We start from the raw sequence: 18,554 nt of genomic DNA, 5'->3' as shown, positions 1-18,554 counted from the left end.
TGATGACATATTGAACCCATTTTACCCATGGGCATTCTGTTAGTGGAAATCTTCCACATACATTTCACTGCACTAATGTGCCTGCATAATAATGTGGTGCAGCAGATCAAATGCTGCTCTCCACTGAGAAGATGCAAACGGCCTTCAAATTGGCTCAAACAGGATTGCATCTAGAATCATCATCTGGGCTCAATTGAACCGCAACAGACCAGTCCAGCTGGCAGGAGGTATCAGCACCATAACAGTGGCAAAGGTCAGGATGGAAGGAGAAATTCTGTCTGCCTGTGGGGACAACTGAATTCACTGTTTCTAGGAAACAGTCGGAAGCAAATAGCAGGACACCTGTGACGTTCCTGAATTCCTACACACTGAAATCAATAGCCATGATTGAGACTATCTTTCCTAGCATGCAGTGATCTAAACTTGCATGGCAGAAATACAGGAAATTTATAATGTTGGGTTATAAACTTATGATGTTGGGTGAGGTCGTCTGCTTTTGCTGTTGTTGGCCCTCACACACGGCATCATAATTGGATCTGCAAATGCACTAATGTGTTTTTCTTTTACTGGTTCAAACAATATAGACATTACTAGCAAGTTTCCACATTTCCATTCCTCATATTCCCTGAAGTCAGGAGGCAGTTAAGACTCAACCAAATTGATGGGTCTAGAGTGACAAGTTCACCTGATTAGATAAGAACAGGGATCTATTTCTCTGAATGACTTTAGTTAACCAGGTGGTTTTATGACAATCCATTATTTTCACATTTATCGCAATGGAGATTCACTTTTCTCTTCAATTCCCGATTAATGGAATTACTCAAAGTTAAGTCCCCCAGTAACACTTGTGGGATTCAAACATAGGTCTGTAGAAATAGTCCAGACCTCCAGCTAGAAGTCCAATGGTTGACCACTGCCCTACCATCCCCAACACTTCCAGGAAGAAATTGTTATTTCTAAATCATACACAAATCCCTGCGCTAACCTAATGTGAGGATCTTCCTTCTTCCACCTTACCATTGCTCAGGCCTCACAAACCCTTCCCACTACATAAACATTGAACAAAATTGATGTTCATTTAAAAATTGCAGGTGACAAACTAATAGATCTGAAAAATAATAAATCTCCAGGACATTCATCACAATGTTTCGAATGAGGTACCTATGGAGGTATAGATGCACTCGTCATTTTCCGAAATTCGAAAGCTTCTGGAATGGTTCCCACAAATTATAATCATACTATTTTGGAAAGGAGGGCAGAAAAAACGGTGACTATAGGCCAATGGTATAGGCCAATGACATTGGTAGGAGGGGAAAGGTTGGAATCTATTATTAAAACATGATAAAATAATTAAATTAGAACAGAAATAATAATAAACAAGCCATACTTACGAAGGAGGTAGACAAAAATGCTGGAGAAACTCAGCGGATGAGGCAGTATCTATGGAGCGAAGGAATAGGTGACGTATCGGGTCGAGACCCTTCTTCAGACATGTGGAGGTGGGGGGGGGGGGCAGAAAAAAGGAAGAGGCAGAGACAGGAGGCTGTGGGAGAGCTGGGAATTGGAAGGGAAGGAGGGAGAAAGCAAGGGCTACCTGAAATTGGAGGTCAATGTTCATACGGCTGAGGTGTAAACTGCCCAAACAAAATATGAGGTGCTGCTCCTCCAATTTGCAGTGGGACTCACTCTGGCCATGGAGGAGGCCCAGGACAGAAAGGTCGGATTCGGAATGGGAGGGGTTGAAGTGCTGGGCCACCGGGAGATCAGGTTGGTTAATGCGGACCAAGCGGAGGTGTTGGGCGAAGCGATCACCAAGCTTACGCTTGGTCTCACCGATGTAGAGCAGCTGACACCTAGAGCAGCGGATGCAATAGCTGAGGTTGGAGGAGGTGCAGGTGAACCTCTGCCTCACCTGGAAAGATGGCTTGGGTCCGTGGATAGAGTCAAGGGGGGAGGTAAAGCGACAAGTGTAGCATTTACTGCGGTTGCAAGGGAAAGTACCAGGGGAGGGGGTGGTTTAGGTGGGAATGGATGAATTGACCAGGGAGTTACGGAGGGAGCAGTCTCGGCGGAAAACCGAAAGGGGAGGAGATGGGAAGATGTGGCCAATGGTGGGATCCCATAGGAGGTGGCGAAAATGTCGGAGGATTATTTGCTGTATGTGACGGCTGGTGGGGTGGAAGGTGAGGACAAGGGGAACGCTGTCCTTGTTATGAGTGGGGGGATGGGGAGTGAGAGCAGAGTTACGGGGTATAGAGGAGACTCTGGTGAGAGCCTCGTCTATAGTCGAAGAGGGGAACCCCCGTTCCCTAAAGAATGAGGACATTTCCGATGCCCTGGTTTGGAACACCTCATCCTGGGTGCAGTTGAGGCGTAAATGGAGGAAATGGGAGTAGGGGATAGAGTCCTTACAGGAAGCAGGGTGGGAAGAAGTGTAGTCCAGATAGCCATGGGAGTCAGTGGGTTTGCTTAAGAAGGAAATCAGGAGAGCAAAATGGGAGCAGGGGGTAGCTCTGCCAGTTAATGTTAAGGAAAATCAAAAGACATTTTATGTACATGAATTTAGAAGATTGAGGGGGGATCTTATAGAAACTTACAAAATGCTTAAGGGGTTGGACAGGCTAGATGCAGGAAGATTGTTCCCGATGTTGGGGAAGTCCAGAACAAGGAGTCACAGTTTAAGGATGAGGGGGAAATCTTTTAGGACCGAGATGAGGAAAACATTTCTTACACAGAGAGTGGTGAATCTCTGGAATTCTCTGCCACAGAAGGTAGTTGAGGCCAGTTCATTGGCTATATTTAAGAGGGAGTTAGATGTGGCCCTTGTGGCTAAAGGGATCAGGGGGTATGGAGAGAAGGCAGGTACAGGATACTGTTGGATGATCAGCCATGATCATATTGAATGGCGGTGCAGGCTCGAAGGGCCGAATGGCCTACTCCTGCACCTATTTTCTATGTTTCTACATTAAGGAAAGAGGGTAACGAGATAGAATAGGGTCCCTCAGAAAACAAAGAACCTCTTAGTGGAGCTGTAGGAAATGGGGCAAGGTCCTCAAATAGTATATCTCCTCAATTTTTATCATGGAGAAAGACGTGACAGTCTTTAGAAATGTGAGGAGGAGTCTGAAGAAAGGTTTCGACTCAAAATGTCACCTATTCCTTTTCTCCAGAGATGCTGCCTGACCCGCTGAGTTACTCTGGCATTTTGTGTCAATCTTCAGCCTAACATCTGTGGTTGTCAAGTTACTAGGGAGGATTCTGAGGGATAAGATATGTACGTATTTGGATGCACAGGGACTGATTAGGGGTATTTAACGTGGTTTTGAACATTAGACGGTCATGTGTTATGTATTTTCGAGTTCTTTGAAGAATTAACCACCAAGGGTTGATGAGGGCAAAGCCCTAGACATTATCTATATGGACTAGCAAGGTATTTTGATAACATTCCACATTGTATGCTGCTCTGAAAGTTTAGATCGCATGGGATCCAGGGAGAATTAGCTGACTGGATAGAGAATTGGCTTCACAGAATGAAGCAGAGGATAATGGTGGAAGAAAGACACAAAATGCTGGAGTAACTCAGCAGGACAGGCTGCATCTCTGGAGAGAAGGAATGGTTGACCTTTCGGGTGGAGACCCTTCCTCAGACTGCAGGATGTTTTCTTCTGTGAGCAGTGGCAGCCTCAGGGAACTGTACTGGACCCATTGCTGTTTGTGGTTTATATCAATGACTTGGATGAGAACGCAGAAGGCATAATTAGTAATTTTTGGAGATGACAATAAAGTGGGTGGTATTGAGGATAGTGAAGATGGTTATCATTAATTACAGCAGGATCCTGATCAGTTAGGCAATGCCTGAGGAATGGTTAATGGGGTTTAATGCAGATAAGCGTGAGGTGCTGCATTTCGAGAAGTCAAACCAGGACAGGAACTTCACAGTGAATGGCATGGCCCTGGGAGTGCCGTGGAGCAGAGGGATCAAGTAGTGCAGGTACATAGTTCTATGAAGATGGTATCACAGGTAGATAGGGTGGTCAAGAAGGCATTTGATCTATTAAGGGCCTGTCCCACTTAGGCGACTGCGGGCGACAGTCACAGTCATAGCGGGATGCCGAAATGAACCCCCCCTCTACGACAATGTCCACGACAAGCTACCACCTAGTCGACGTCAAGCTACGACAAGCTATGTCAACCAGCGACACAATTACACGTGACTTGGGATGTCCACCTACGACCACACCTACGACAACCATGACGACACGTATGACAACCTTCGACCACACAGGCGACAACCGAAGTCAACTGAAGTCAACCTACCTTCACCCGCGACAAGCTACGACAAGCTACGACCCTCTCGGCGACAAAAGAAAACAACTGAAGCCTTCTCTTGACGCTGGTACTGTCGCTGGTTAACATAGGATGACGCAGGTTGTTGCTAATGGAATTCACCGAGGTCATCACCCAGCGACAACCAAAGTCACCTGGTGTCATCCTGGCAACAACCTACAACAACCTACGACAGCAACTACGACAGGAGAAGACAGGTAATGACAAGGCCAATGTCGACGAAAGGTTTTGAACATTTCAAAATCCAGTGGCGACAAGAAAAAAGTTTCAACACTTGAGGAGGCAACTCACGACAATACAGGCATCACCCCACGTCACCCCGCGGCCATGAGGCAACAGTCTATTATTCGGCTGTCGCCGAAAAAATCGCCTAAGTGGGACAGGCTCTTTAGTCTTCATTAGTCAGGGTATTGAGTATAGAAGTTGGGATTTTATGTTACTGTTGTACAAGACGTTGGTGAGGCTGCATTTAGAGTATTGTGTTCTGTTTTAGTCATCCTGCTATAGGATGTGGTGAAGCTGAAAAGAGCGCAGAGAAGATTTATGCGGATGTTGACAGGACTTGAGAGCCTAAGTTGTAGGGAAAGGTTGAGCAGGATAGAAATGTACTCCTTGGAGTGCAGGAAGATGAGTGGTAATCTTATAGAAGTGTATAAGATCATGAGGGGAAGAGATAGAGTAATTGCACAAGGTCTTTTACCCAGAGCGGGGGAATCAAGAACCAGAGAAAATTGGTTTAAGTTGAGAGAGGAAATACTTTATAGGAACCTGAGGGACAACTTTTTCACATAGAGATTTGAGGACATATGGAACGAGCTGTCATAGGAGGTAGTTGAGGAAGGTACTATAACAACATATTAAATACATTTGGACAGGTACATGGATAGGAAAGATTCTGATAAACCTTGGGATATGGGTCAAACATAGGCAGGTGGGACTAATATAGATGGGCATCATGGCGGGCATGGGCAAGTTGTGGCGACTGGCCTTTATCGATACGTGTGTGGATGTGGCTTCGAAGGACGAGAAGCCGAAGCAAAGAAGTCGAAGCCAAATAGCCGAATGAAAACGAACCCGAAACGCCAAATAACCGAAAGCATACGAAGCCAAAACGCCAACGAACTGAAAGGGTGGGACGCCTAAAAGGCAACTTACAAAAAGGCTGCGTCACCTAAAAGCAAACTCACCGAATGGCCGCTCTGCCGAAACGCCACCTAACCGAAAGGTTGCGTCGCATACAAGCCAACTAATCGAAAGCCGCTCTGCCGAAAAGTCAAATAATGCCTTGTGTGGTAATATGACCCCCACCCTCCCGTCTCCACCGGCCAATAATGTGATGGACGCGGGGGTCTGGAACAATCGCTGATAAGTCCCGCCCCCCGGCGACGCCATGTCCGTTTCGGCAGAGCGGCATTTGGTTAGTTGGCATTTAGGCGTCCCGCCCTTTCGGTTCGTTGGCGTTTCGGCTTCGTATGCTTGCGGTTATTTAGCGTTTCGGCTTCGCTTCCATTCGGCTATTTGGCTTCAACTTCTTTGCTTCAGCTTCTCGGCCTTCGACGCCACATCCGGGTACCGTTACTATGACTATGATTCTAAAGTCTCCATGTATTTATGAAAAGGAAACCATATTTGATAGATTTGTTGGAAATTTGACTGACAGAATAAATGGGGGAATCATTTGGATGTGGTGCATTTCAAATGTCATATTATTTTCATGTTATTTTACATGAAAGAAGGCCACTTGACCCTCAAGTATATACCAGGAGAGCACTGCCGTCAGTCCCATTACTGCACCTAACCCATTCGTCCTTACACACCCGTCAATTCCCCACAAATTATTCTGCCACCCACTGTGGCATTTGATGTAGCCAATTAACCATCCAGATTACAATAATGGGTGGAGATGATGCAAAGTAAATGCTGACATCATCTGCCATTTCAAATTAGAAGATAATGTGGGATGAGAAGGGCAGTGGATGTGAAAAGGTGGTTTAGACACAAGGATGCCACCATCCTCAAATGATTCAGCTAAGCTGTGGGCTATAGCTTGAGCATTGTTGTTGAACCCGGAGCAGTGCAGCCTCCTGAACAAGTTACACTTGCTCACAAGTGACACCAGAGGCTGAAGAAAGGTCCCCACCAAAAACATCACCTTTCCATCTTCACCAGAGATGCTGCTTGATCTGCTGAGTTATTTCTTCGCACTTGCTCCCCTTTAGATAGTCCCTCCTTCCCCTAACTTTCCAAAACCTTATCCTGCAAGTGGAAGAGAAATGACCCAGTGAATGCTTGGGTGCATTGTTGAATACCTGGCAATACTTGCGAGATGTGAACTGTGGGTGTGAAGCTTGCAATATTGATAAGTATCTGAAGGTGTGTTGGAGCTTATGAATGTTAGGTATGATTAAAGATTGATGGATAAAGATTATGTTTTGCTGCATGCACCGATGCTTGGCACTGGTGATGCAGTTGGTGATAAACATATGAAAAATGGAACAACAAAATACTTCAGCTTCCCTGTAGCTTTTCCTCATCTCAGTCCTAAATGGCCTACCCCTTATTCTTAAACTGTGACCCCTGGTTCTGGATCTCCCCAACATCAGGACAATTTGTCCTGCATCTAGCCTGTCCAATCCATTAAGAATTGTATATGTTTCTATAAGATCCCTTCTCATCCTAAATTCCAGTGACTATCAGGCCAGTCGACCCATTCTTTCATCATTAGTCAGTCCTGCTTTCCCGGGAATTAACCTGGTGACCCTACACTGCACTCCCTCAATAGCAAGAATATCCTTCCTCAAATTAGGAGACCAAAACAGGACACAATACTCTAGGTGTGGTCTCACCAGTGCCCTGTACAACTGCAGTAGGACCTCGTAGGTCCTATACTCAAATCCTCTCGCTATGAAGGCCAACTTGCCGTTTGCTTTCTCCACTGCCTGCTGTACCTGCATGCTTACGTAATAATGTTGAGGTAGTCCCTGCCTCAATTACCTCCTCTGGCAACTTGTTTCTGTGTGAAAATCTGACAATGTTTTAGTTGATCTTGAATACATGTGTCAGGTCATTGAATTTCTTACTATGTCCATGTCCTCGGGAATTGACAACCATAATTGACCATCTCCTCTTGGTGCTTTCGTAGTGAGTGTCTGGCCAGCCTCCTGGAAACAGCACCTCTCCTATTGTAGATACAAAGAACTGCAAATGCTGGTTAATACACAAAAGTTCACAAAGTGCTGGAGTAACTCAGCTCAGGCAGCATTTCTGGAGATCATTAGATAGGTGATGTTTTGGGTCGAGACCCTTCTTCAGACTGATTGGAGAGGGGAAGAGAATGCTGGAAAAGGGGAGAGGCAGGACCTGTGTGGCAGGTAATAGATCAACCCAGGTGAGGGAGGAGGGTTTTAATAGGCAGCTGGTTGGAACAAAGGCCAAAGATAAGAAAGGAAGGAAGGTGTGAGACAGGTTTGAAGTTGTTAAGGGAAGATATTGACAGGAGAGGAGATGAATTGAGTATTCCTAGCAGTTTGCTTTTGCTCTGGTTTCACCATCCTCCAGCTTCACTGCCACCACCAGTTCCAGCCACAATGCATCTCACATGTCAGAAGATTCGGACTGACCTGGGTTGCTACTAGTTTCTCATTGTGTTTGGCCAACTTCCATTGTGTCCAACCAGGAAACAGTGTGGTTGATGCTCAATGGACACGCAGGTCACTCGATCAAGTTCAAGCTCTGCCTGCAGTGCATTCAATGAGTAGAGTTCAGGTGTGCATTGTGAAGCTCCACCACATCCCTGACCATTTTTACAAGTTCTTATCAAATTTAATTCCTTACATCTACAAACTGAAATTTCAAAGTTCTGAAGATGGACAGAAAATGCTGGAGTAACTCAACACGTTCAGCCTTCAACACGATAGTCCCCACCAGACTGGCCGGGAAGCTAATGAAATTGGGGCTCAACACCTCCCTGTGTGCCTGGGTCCTGGACTTTCTCACCGCCAGGCCCCAGCTAGTCAAAATGGGAGGGAATACATCAAAGTCCCTCACCCTGAGCACAGGATCGCCCCAGGGTTGCGTCCTCAGCCCCCTATTGTACTCCCTGTGCACACATGACTGTGTGGCTAGGTTCAGCTCCAACTCATTAATTAAGTTTGCTGATGACACTGTGGTGGTGGGCCTGATCTCAGACAACGACGAGAAGGCCTACCGGGAGGAGGTGGCTGGTCTAGCACTCTGGTGCCAGGATAACAGCCTCCTCTTGAACATCAAAAAAACGAAGGAGCTGATCATGGACTTTAGGAGGGCACACCATCCGAGGACGTACACTCCATTGAGGATAAATGGGGATCCTGTGGATAGGGTGAACTGTTTTAAATATCTGGGAGTCCACATCTCCGAGGATATGACATGGGCATCACACGCCTCAGCACTCGTGAGTAAGGCAAGGCAGCGCCTTTACCACCTCAGGCAATTGAGGAAATTCAGAGTGTCTCCGAGGATCCTCCAGTGCTTCTACGCAGCGGCGGTGGAAAGCATCTTGTCCGGGAACATTACCATCTGGTTTGGGAATTGCTCTGCCAAGGACAAGAAGGCTCTGCAGAGAGTAGTGCGTTCAGCCGAACGCACTATGGGAACTTCACTTGCCCCCCTGCAGGAACTATACATCAGGAGGTGCAACTCCAGAGCCAACAATATCATGAGAGACCCCTTCCACCCCTGCAACGGACTGTTCCAGCTGCTACGGTCAGGCAAACGCCTCCGTTGCCATGCGGTGAGAACGGAGAGGTTGAGAAGGAGTTTCTTCTCAGAGGCCATTCGGACTGTAAATGCCTATCTCACCAGGGACTAACTCTACTGAACGTTTTTCCTTCCATTATTTATTATGTAAAAGAATATGTGTGTTATGATTGTGTTTATAGTTTGTTTGGTTGTTTGGTTGTTTGTCTTTTGCACAAAAGTCCGCGAGCATTGCCACTTTCATTTCACTGCACATCTCGTATGTGTATGTGACAAATAAACTTGACTTGACTTGACTTGACTTGACATCTCTGGATAGAAGAAATCAATGGCTTTTCGGGTCGAGACCCTCCTTCAGACTGAAATTTCTTCAGAAATGTCAAAGCTCTGGTTCAGAGATTTCATGAAGCATGTTTCATGGAAACAAAGATACATAGAAAATAGGTGCAGGAGGGGGCCATTTGGCCCTTCGAGCCAGCACCGCCATTCATTGTGATCATGGCTGATCATCCCCAATCAATAACCCGTGCCTGCCTTCTCCCCATATCCCTTAATTCCACTAGCCCCAAGAGCTCTATCTAACTCCCTCTTACATCCATCCAGTAATTAGGCCTCCACTGCTCTCTGTGGCAGGGAATTCCACAAATTCACAACTCTCTGGGTGAAAAAGCTTTTTCTCACCTCAGTTTTAAATGCCCTCCCCTTTATTCTAAGACTGTGGCCCCTGGTTCTGGACTCGTCAACATTAGGAACATTTTTCCTGCATCTCTACACCTATACGGAAATCCTCTTGTTATGAAGGCCAACATTCCATTAGCTTTCTTCACTGCCTGCTGTACCTGCACGCCAACTTTCAGTGACCTGTGTACAAGGACACCCAGGTCTCTCTGTATCTCCCCCTTACCTAACCTAACCCCATTTAGATAATAATCTGCCCCCTTGTTTTTGCCGCCAATGTGGATAACCTCACATTTATCTATATTATATTGCATCTGCCATGCATCTGCCCACTTACTCAACCTGTCCAGGTCACCCTGCAACCTCCTAACATCCTCTTCACAGTTCACATTACCACCCAGCTTTGTGTCATCTGCAAATTTGCTAGTTTTGCTCCTAATTCCCTCTTCCAAATCATTAATATATATGGTAAACAGTTACAGCCCCAACACCGAGCCATGCGGCACTCCAATCACCACTGCCTGCCATTCTGAAAAGGACCCGTTCACTCCTACTCTTTGCTTCCTGTCTGCCAACCAATATTCTATCTACGTCAACATCCTACCCCCAATACCATGTGCTCTAATTTTAGTCACCAGTCTCCCGTGCGGGACCTTATCAAAGGCTTTCTGAAAGTCTAGATACACTACATCCACTGGCTCCCCTTCATCCATTTTATTTGTCACATCCTCAAAAAATTCCAGAAGATTAGTCAAGGATGATTTCCCTTTCATAAATCCATGCTGACTTAGACTAATCCTTTTACTGCTATCCAAATGCCCCATTATTACCTCTTTAATAATTGACTCCAGCATCTTTCCCACCACCGAAGCCAGGCTAACTGGTCTGTAATTCCCCGTTTTCTCTCTCGCTCCTTTCTTGAAAAGTGGGATAACATTAGCTATCCTCCTATCCACAGGAACTGATCCTGAATCTATTGAACATTGGAAAATGAACACCAATGCGTCCACTATTTCTAGAGCCACCTGCCTGAGGACCCTGGGTTGCAGTCCATCAGGCCCCGCGGATTTATCATCCTTCAGTCCCATTAGCCTACCCAATACTATTTCTCGCCTAATGAAAATTTCTTTCAGTTCCTCGACCCCCTTAGATCCTCTGTCCTCCAGTACTTCTGGAAGATAGTTTGTGTCTCCCTTAGTGAAGACAGATCCGAGGTACCTGTTCAACTCTTCTGCCATTTCCTTGTTTCCCATAATAATTTCACCTGTATCTGCCTTCAAGGGACCCACATTTGACTTTTCACTTTCTGGTTTCCCACTTATCAAAGAAGTTTCTATATGCTCCAGAAAAATTATTGCAGGCTGCTACCTGCCCTGGATAAGTATCCACCCCGTTTCATTTCATTAAGCAAAATTCCTGAAATCCTTGTCTTTCAGGTTGGCTTTTGTCAGCAGCTCCTCAGTTGTCCTTTGCTGCAGCCCTCGATTCAATTGTGAGCTGCCACTTTTTTGCATTCCACTATATATCTAATAGCTTAAGCATTTATATTCAGGTCACATTGAATAATTTGCTCTGCTCTATTGAAGCAGTTAGTAAAAGATTGATCTCAATAGAGGTTTGCTGCACAGACTAATGCAGGTGTCAGAGGTGATGTACTGTACTAACTAGTACAGTGTCAGAGGTTATGGGGAGAAGGGAAGAGAATGGGATTAGGAGGGAGAGATAGATCAACCATGATTGAATGGCCTAATTCTACTGCTATTCATGACCTTATGACTACAGATCTTTCGTGCTTGCAGTATTATTCCACTTAGTTTCTGAATGTCTTTATTTTGTCCATCAGTCAAACAGTGTTGATTGGAACTGTCCTCACACATTGCACTCTTAAACAAAAACATCCGACTAAAATTGCACGAAATGCAGACCAACTTGAAACTCTCTCATCATCCAGGCATTATGAAGTTAAATCCTTTCCCTTAAAATACAACGTTAAATAGCATCTGATAACCTCAATTTCTCGGAACTGTCTTTGGTAATAAACGGCTCTTGAGCTTTGATTAATTGGTTTGACTCGAAGAGCTGTCAACAGACTAACCCCAAAAACGTTTATTACCTAATGCAGTCTTGATGAACCAAAGTTATTGCACAACTCTGTTGATGGAAAAAGAAGTACATTTTCCAACAACAAAACTACATAGGTTGTTGCACGTTAAAATTGCATACAATCTAATATTTTTTAACTATTTTATTTTATATAGGACGCATCTGTCACAGTTATCTAGTAAATGAAGGGTGCCAATGCATAAAATCCAGCTAACTCCTCTCTCAACTGGTTATTGCAAAATGGACAATTCTTATTAAATCACTAGCAGCTGGTGTTCTTAAACTTTTTTAAATTATCAATTTTCTGCAAATGTCACAGTAGAGGAGTGGGAGCCACTTTGAGCGGATTATTAATGTAACAGCTTCTGCCCTTTGGCTTAAAAATACAATTATATACTGTAATTTCCATGAAAACAGGTGCATTTGCTGTAAACTAGTGCCTGCTATTATTTCTTGGTTACTGTGACTGCTGACTATTAAATGCTTGACATTTGTTCAGAAAAAATCCTTGCATTGACAGAAATATTTAACATAATTTAGAGGACCATTGTTTTGCAGTTAAAGTGCATTTTTTTTATTCATTGCTGTCTCTTTAGATTTTTCTTTCAGTTTAATCTGCAACTGCTACAATATCCTTCAGGCATGATTGATTTGAAGGCATAGCTGATACTGGAACATCTTTGGTTTTATGATAATAGGTGGATGTTTGACTGATTTGATACCTTCAGTGACAATTCACTGCAGTGTGCAACCATCAATTTATTGCAAAGCATTAACACAAGAGTTTAAATTTTCGTCAAACGCCTATCAATATTTGTTGCACCTGGTGGGAAACAGAAGCAGAACATTTCAGGGATATCCTTGTCCATTGCCCCACTGTTGAATAGTTGCTGGCTTCTATATCTTTTTATGCCCCATTCTATTTGTGGGGTGGTGCAGGAACACACATCCATGAGATGTTTCCATAGAAGTATTTGCAATGTTCCAGAGAGTCAAGATTATCGTGCTCTACTGTCAGGAGAGCAGATCTAGAATGTTTTTCCATGATGGCTGACAGAATAAATATGTTGCGTCCTTTCCTAAGTAGTAGCAGGTCTTCAATGGCTGCCATCTCACATTCCATTCGCTTTTCAGCAATAATCTTGCCAGAGGCTGATGGCAGGGGTCACCTCCAGCATTCAAAAAACTCTCTAACTAAATTATCCTGGCTTAACATTCCTAAGGTGAGCAGACAGCCTGTAATTCCATAGAAGTGGAAAATGTTGCCTTCAAGAGTGAAGAGTCAAAAGTGTTTAATTGTCATATACACTGACAACAATGAACTTAGGTTATTCGGCCCAACAAGTCCGCTCCGCCGTTCGATCATGTCTCATCTATTTTTCCCTCTCAACCCCATTCTCCTGCCTTGTCCCCCTAACCTTTGACGCCCTTACGAATCAAAACCATATCAATCTCCACTTTAAAAAGACTTGGCCTCCACAGGCATCTGTGGCAATGAATTCCATTGATTCGCCACCCTCTGGCTAAAGAAATTCTTCCTCAATGTGGAACAATCAAACAAAAATCTATAAATCAATAACCACGACACTAGTGCAAAAAAAGACAAAGTCATTCATGCAATCATAGACAGGTCATAGAGTTTCATTGATGAGGTTAGTGCTGTGTAGTGTTCAAAACCCTGATGGTTGTTGGGAAGAAGCGATTCTTAAACCTGGTGGTCATGGTTTTCAGACTCTTATACCTTCTTTCCAATGGTAAGAGTGAAAAGAAGCAAGCATGGTCTGGGTGATAAGGGTCTTTGATGATATTTGCTGACTTTTTGAGGCAGCATTTCCCGAAGATCCCTTCGATGGTTTGGAGGTGAGTACCTGTGAAGCACTGGGGCAGTGTCTATCACTGTATGTAATTTCCATTGTTCCTGGGCATTCGAGTTGCTGAAACAGGTTGTGATGCAACCAGTCAGTATGTTCTCTACCGTTCACCTTTAGAAGTGCAAGAAAGTATTCAATGACATATAGCATCTCCTCAATCTTCTAAGGAGGTAGAGGTGTTGATACGTTGATACACTAATTGGTACACTGCAGTTATCCATCAGTTCTCTATAGAACCATTGGCTACAATCAGTGCACTCCATGGTGCCCCTGGTTTCCTTGCACCTCCCCATCTCCATCATCTCTGGGCATAAATTAATTCACCTCTGCCTCTAGGATGCTTACAACTCTCTGCTGGAAGCATTTCATCCAAAAAAGTGGGATGCAAGCAGAAGCCTCCACGTGGCGCATCCCGGGCAATGTTGATGACAGGAACTGTACAACAGTGACTGACTGAAGTAGCCAATTCTGCAACCACCGACCGTCAACCGTCACTGACCGACTGGAAAGCCGTGATATAGAAGGTGGCTGGACACGAGAAAGAAGAATCCAAAAAGACTAAGTTTAGTATAATAATAATAATATAATAATAATAATATTATATTTTATTGTCATTGCACATAAGTGCAACGAGATTTGGTATGCAGCTTCCATCCGATGTCATAACTTAAATAACTAATACAATTTAGATTTAGATATCCCGAGAACATGGTTTGTAAAAAGAACATTAAAACAGTAAAACAGTCAAAACAGACTAAAGTGCAGATGTGTCTGTGCGACGTGACCATCCGAGGGAGACAGTCCAGGGGGGATGGGGGGCACTCAGCAGGGCCGGTTCAGAGCCGCTATAGCTCTGGGAATGAAGCTGTTCCTGAGTCTGGAGGTGCGGGCATAGAAGGCCTTGTAACGTCTGCCGGAGGGAAGTAGTTCGAACAGTCCATTACAAGGGTGTGAGGAGTCTTTATGGATGCTGACGGCCTTCCTGAGGCACCGTGTGTGGTAGATGCCCTCCAAGGCTGGTAGCGGTGTCCCAATAATCTTCTGTGCTCTGTGGACGACGCGCTGAAGAGCTCTCCTCTCCGCCTCCGTATGAGGGCACTGCAGCATGTGCAATCCAGCTATTTGCCCATGGACCACATAGTCATCTATTGTGGGTTAAGGACATCAGTAATATGCCAAAGGCAAGAAAGCAGACATTTGAGGTTTGCAGGACTGGAGGTGATTACTGAGATTTGGACAAGCTCGCAGAGGGAATGAGATACAATGAAAATTTAAAATTTTATGATTATAATGTCAAGGGTTATAAGCCCAAACTTTATTTCCAGTGAACTATTTAGAAACTTTGTCATTCTATTATTCTTTAACTGTGTAATCAAACTGCAGTTAATTTGCAATTAGTTACTTTAATTGCTCAAAGTCCACAGTAGTTATAATAATGTATTAAGATGTCAGCTGGACATCTAGTATTCAAACATGGTTACCAGGAGCTTTTGTGGTGATGTAGGTGGAGATACAGTACAGACACTAGGGTTTCAGCAGGTCGTATATTAGGGTTGGAGCTTACAAGATGAAAACTACTACCAGTGGTACTTGTGTATGACTTGACTGTACCCATGCGTAGTATGAATTGACTGGGTAGTACACAAATATTTTTTTTTCACGTGATAATAATATCCAATACCAATAATAATAAAACAAGACCAAACTATGACACTATAATCATTTAGGTGTAAAATGACACAAAGTGCTGGAGGAAGTCAGCGGTTCAGGCAGTATCTCTGGATAACATGGATAGATGATGTCTTGTGTTGGGACCCTTCTTCTGACCAGAAGAAGGGCCCAAAGAAAGGTGCTAACCCAAAATTTCAGCTATCCATGTTCTCTAGAGATGCTGCCTGACCCGCTGAGTTACTCCAGCACTTTGTGTCCATCTTCTATATTGACTTTATGTAGAAGGGTTGAGTATACACCTCAGTCTATATCAATGGTGCTAAATTGGAGATGGTCGATAGCTTCAGGTTTCTAGATGTCCTTTTTTGTAAACCAGCATCTACAGTTCCTTGTTTCTACAGGTGCAAAGTGATGTTTTGTTTTGAACTGGGTGTGCTTAAGGTGTATTTCTTCAAAAAAACATGATGTGGTATGCAGTTCAGTAACATTTTGGGCATGTGCATTTGGAATGTTCCTAAGTGAAGTGGCATGATGTGGGCTGAATATTGCTTTATTTGGTAACTCAAATTTCACTGTACATTAATTGGCACATGTGACAATTAAATTGAATCTTGATCTTGAATCTTGGTATGGCCATGATTCGGTAAATTTGCCTCTTGCACCAGGATAATGATTTGACAGCAGGTTCCTTGGCCTTTGAGATTACATAATCGTGATCCAACTTTTAAGTTCTAATAATATAGATCAAAATGGGTCATAAGGAAAATATCACTGTCCTCCCTTGGAACGGTGTTTTGGAATTGATTGGAGGATGTAAAGCAATTGCCAATGTAAATAAAATACTGTTTAATGAAATAGCATTCCACTTATTCCATTATTGAGATCTCCATAAAGTTTTCTTCCATGAGATAAACATTTCTCCTTTTACAATATTCTCTGGCTCATCATAAGCAAGAAATGTTTTGTCACCTTATTAAAAATACATTGTTTTTTGAAACATTTTCCAGTTATCTGCCCTAACTTGTTGGCATATTCATAGAAAATTCAGAGAAATGTCTGAATGCCATTTTTATTGGCCCTGATCTCCTGTTTATCCATTTGGATTTACTGGCTGTTAAACACTTAACTAAGCAGAAGCTTAGGATTCCTGAGTCTGTGCTGAATTGCATCCTTCCACTATAGTTTAAGTCTCAGCCCCAGGGCATCGACACTGCATGCTGACTCCATGCTGACAGTGCAGATTTCCCAGCTCAGCCGGGCAAATCTACTCACTGAGCCCGTTTAAATGAATGGGGAGAAGCAGCTACTGAGAGAAGAGTAGATGAATCTTTAACAAAATAAAACACTGGAAAAAAACTCAATGATCAGTGTGAAGGAAGCTCAACATAACCATTTTGTCGAGAACCTGCAATTTCAAGTAACCCACCCCTCTGTTGTTCTCCCCATACACACACTCACCTGTTCACCTGCATTTCTTCTCTCTTTCGTCACCTCCCGTCTACCCCCCTCCCAGATCCACTTTCCCCTCCTCCATCCCCATCTGGTTCCATCTGCCCATCATTCCCATCCCCCCTCACCTGGTTCCACCTATAACCTAACACCCTGTGTCCCTCCCCTCCCCATACTACTCCAATCTTTGCTCTTCCCTGTCAGTCCCCATGACCTAAAATATCAAATTATACCTTTTGCCTCCACAGATGCTGTTTGACCTGCTGAGTTCTTCCAGTATTCTGCTTTTCGTTCTAGATTACAGAATCTGCAGTCTCGTTTGCCTTCATAAGTGAATCTATTAATTGTATTTTAGTTAAGTATATTTGTTTTAAGTACATACGATTACGATTAGTGTGTGTTTCTGTTTTATATAATGAGGTTTTTATTGTTGTATAGTTCCCAAGTAATTTTAAGTATTTGTGAATGAAAATGGAATGAAATGCACATCAGTGATCATTTCCTAAAGAATAAGGCATGATTTAGTTTAGAAAATAGAATTGGAATGTATATGTTTTGTTGGCTTTGTTTGTGAATTATGATTATGGTGAGGTCTGTTACAAAATGAAGGTAAGTTGCATACAGCTAGGACATCAGAGGAAAGATAAACTGAGGAAATCAAATGGGTAAGTAGTTGGTGGAAAAAAGGAACTGAAGATGCTAGCTTACATAAAAGACACAAAGTGCTGAAGTAGCTCAACTGGTCAGGTAGCATCTCTTAAGCCTTCTGGAGGTAAGTTGTTGGACAAGCCAATGAAGCTCAGGTAAGTTGACAGCAGAGAAGAGGATTGGATGGGAAATACAGAGCACCTCAGTTGCTTCCAAAGCAATCCTGCTTGTCCACTGAACTACTTTGGATCAGAGAGCTCTTGTGTTCTTATTCTGTGCTGGGCCTTTCTGATCATCTGGGGATAGGACACTCAACAGAGGACTGTATGCTGGACCACGGTGGAAGAAAGAGCAAAAGCAAGAAGCAGGAAGCCAGCGATATCTGGATCAGTGGAAGAACTGCTACATTGGTTTGCTAGCGACACCCAAAAGACAACCCATACATTCCAAATCCAAAGATATTTTCGTGAATGTCATTATCTTGTCTTATTTTATGTGTATCTTCCACAGTTCTGAAATCTATTCCAAAATTTGTACTTAATTTTCCTATGTTAACATATCCGCCTCTAATTCCACCATTCAGCAGTTGTATTCTTACTTTTTAGTAGCTACAGCGCGAAAACAGACCCTTTGGCCCAACCAGTGGCGGCGCCTAACGGCAGCGGCTCGACTACAGTCGTCTGTCTTTTTTTATTTTTGTCTTGTTAAATGTATGTCTTGAGTTAGTTTTTATTATTTTTTTTAGCTGTGTACATGTGGGGGATGGTGGGGGGGCTGTGGGGGAAACCGTTTTAAATCTCTTCCCTGTGCGGAGACCCAACTATTACCTTTCGGGTCTCGGATGTCGTTGGGCCTAACATCGTGGAGCCGGTGGCGACCTCCGCCCGGGACTAACCTGGGGGCTCCAGTTGTAGAGCCTGCGGAACTGACATCGCGGAGCTGGCCAACTTCGGAGCGGGAAGAGCTGTGGTGGCGTGCGGCTGCGACCCGACTTTTGGAGTTCAGAGGCACTGGCCGCAGACCCGGTGGACGGGAACATCGGGAGCTCGC

This window comes from Amblyraja radiata, chromosome 2, assembly GCF_010909765.2.
Source record: "Amblyraja radiata isolate CabotCenter1 chromosome 2, sAmbRad1.1.pri, whole genome shotgun sequence".
Classification (NCBI taxonomy): Eukaryota; Metazoa; Chordata; class Chondrichthyes; order Rajiformes; family Rajidae; genus Amblyraja; species Amblyraja radiata.
The sequence above is the reverse complement of the archived record's forward strand: the minus strand, read 5'-3'. Positions refer to the sequence as shown.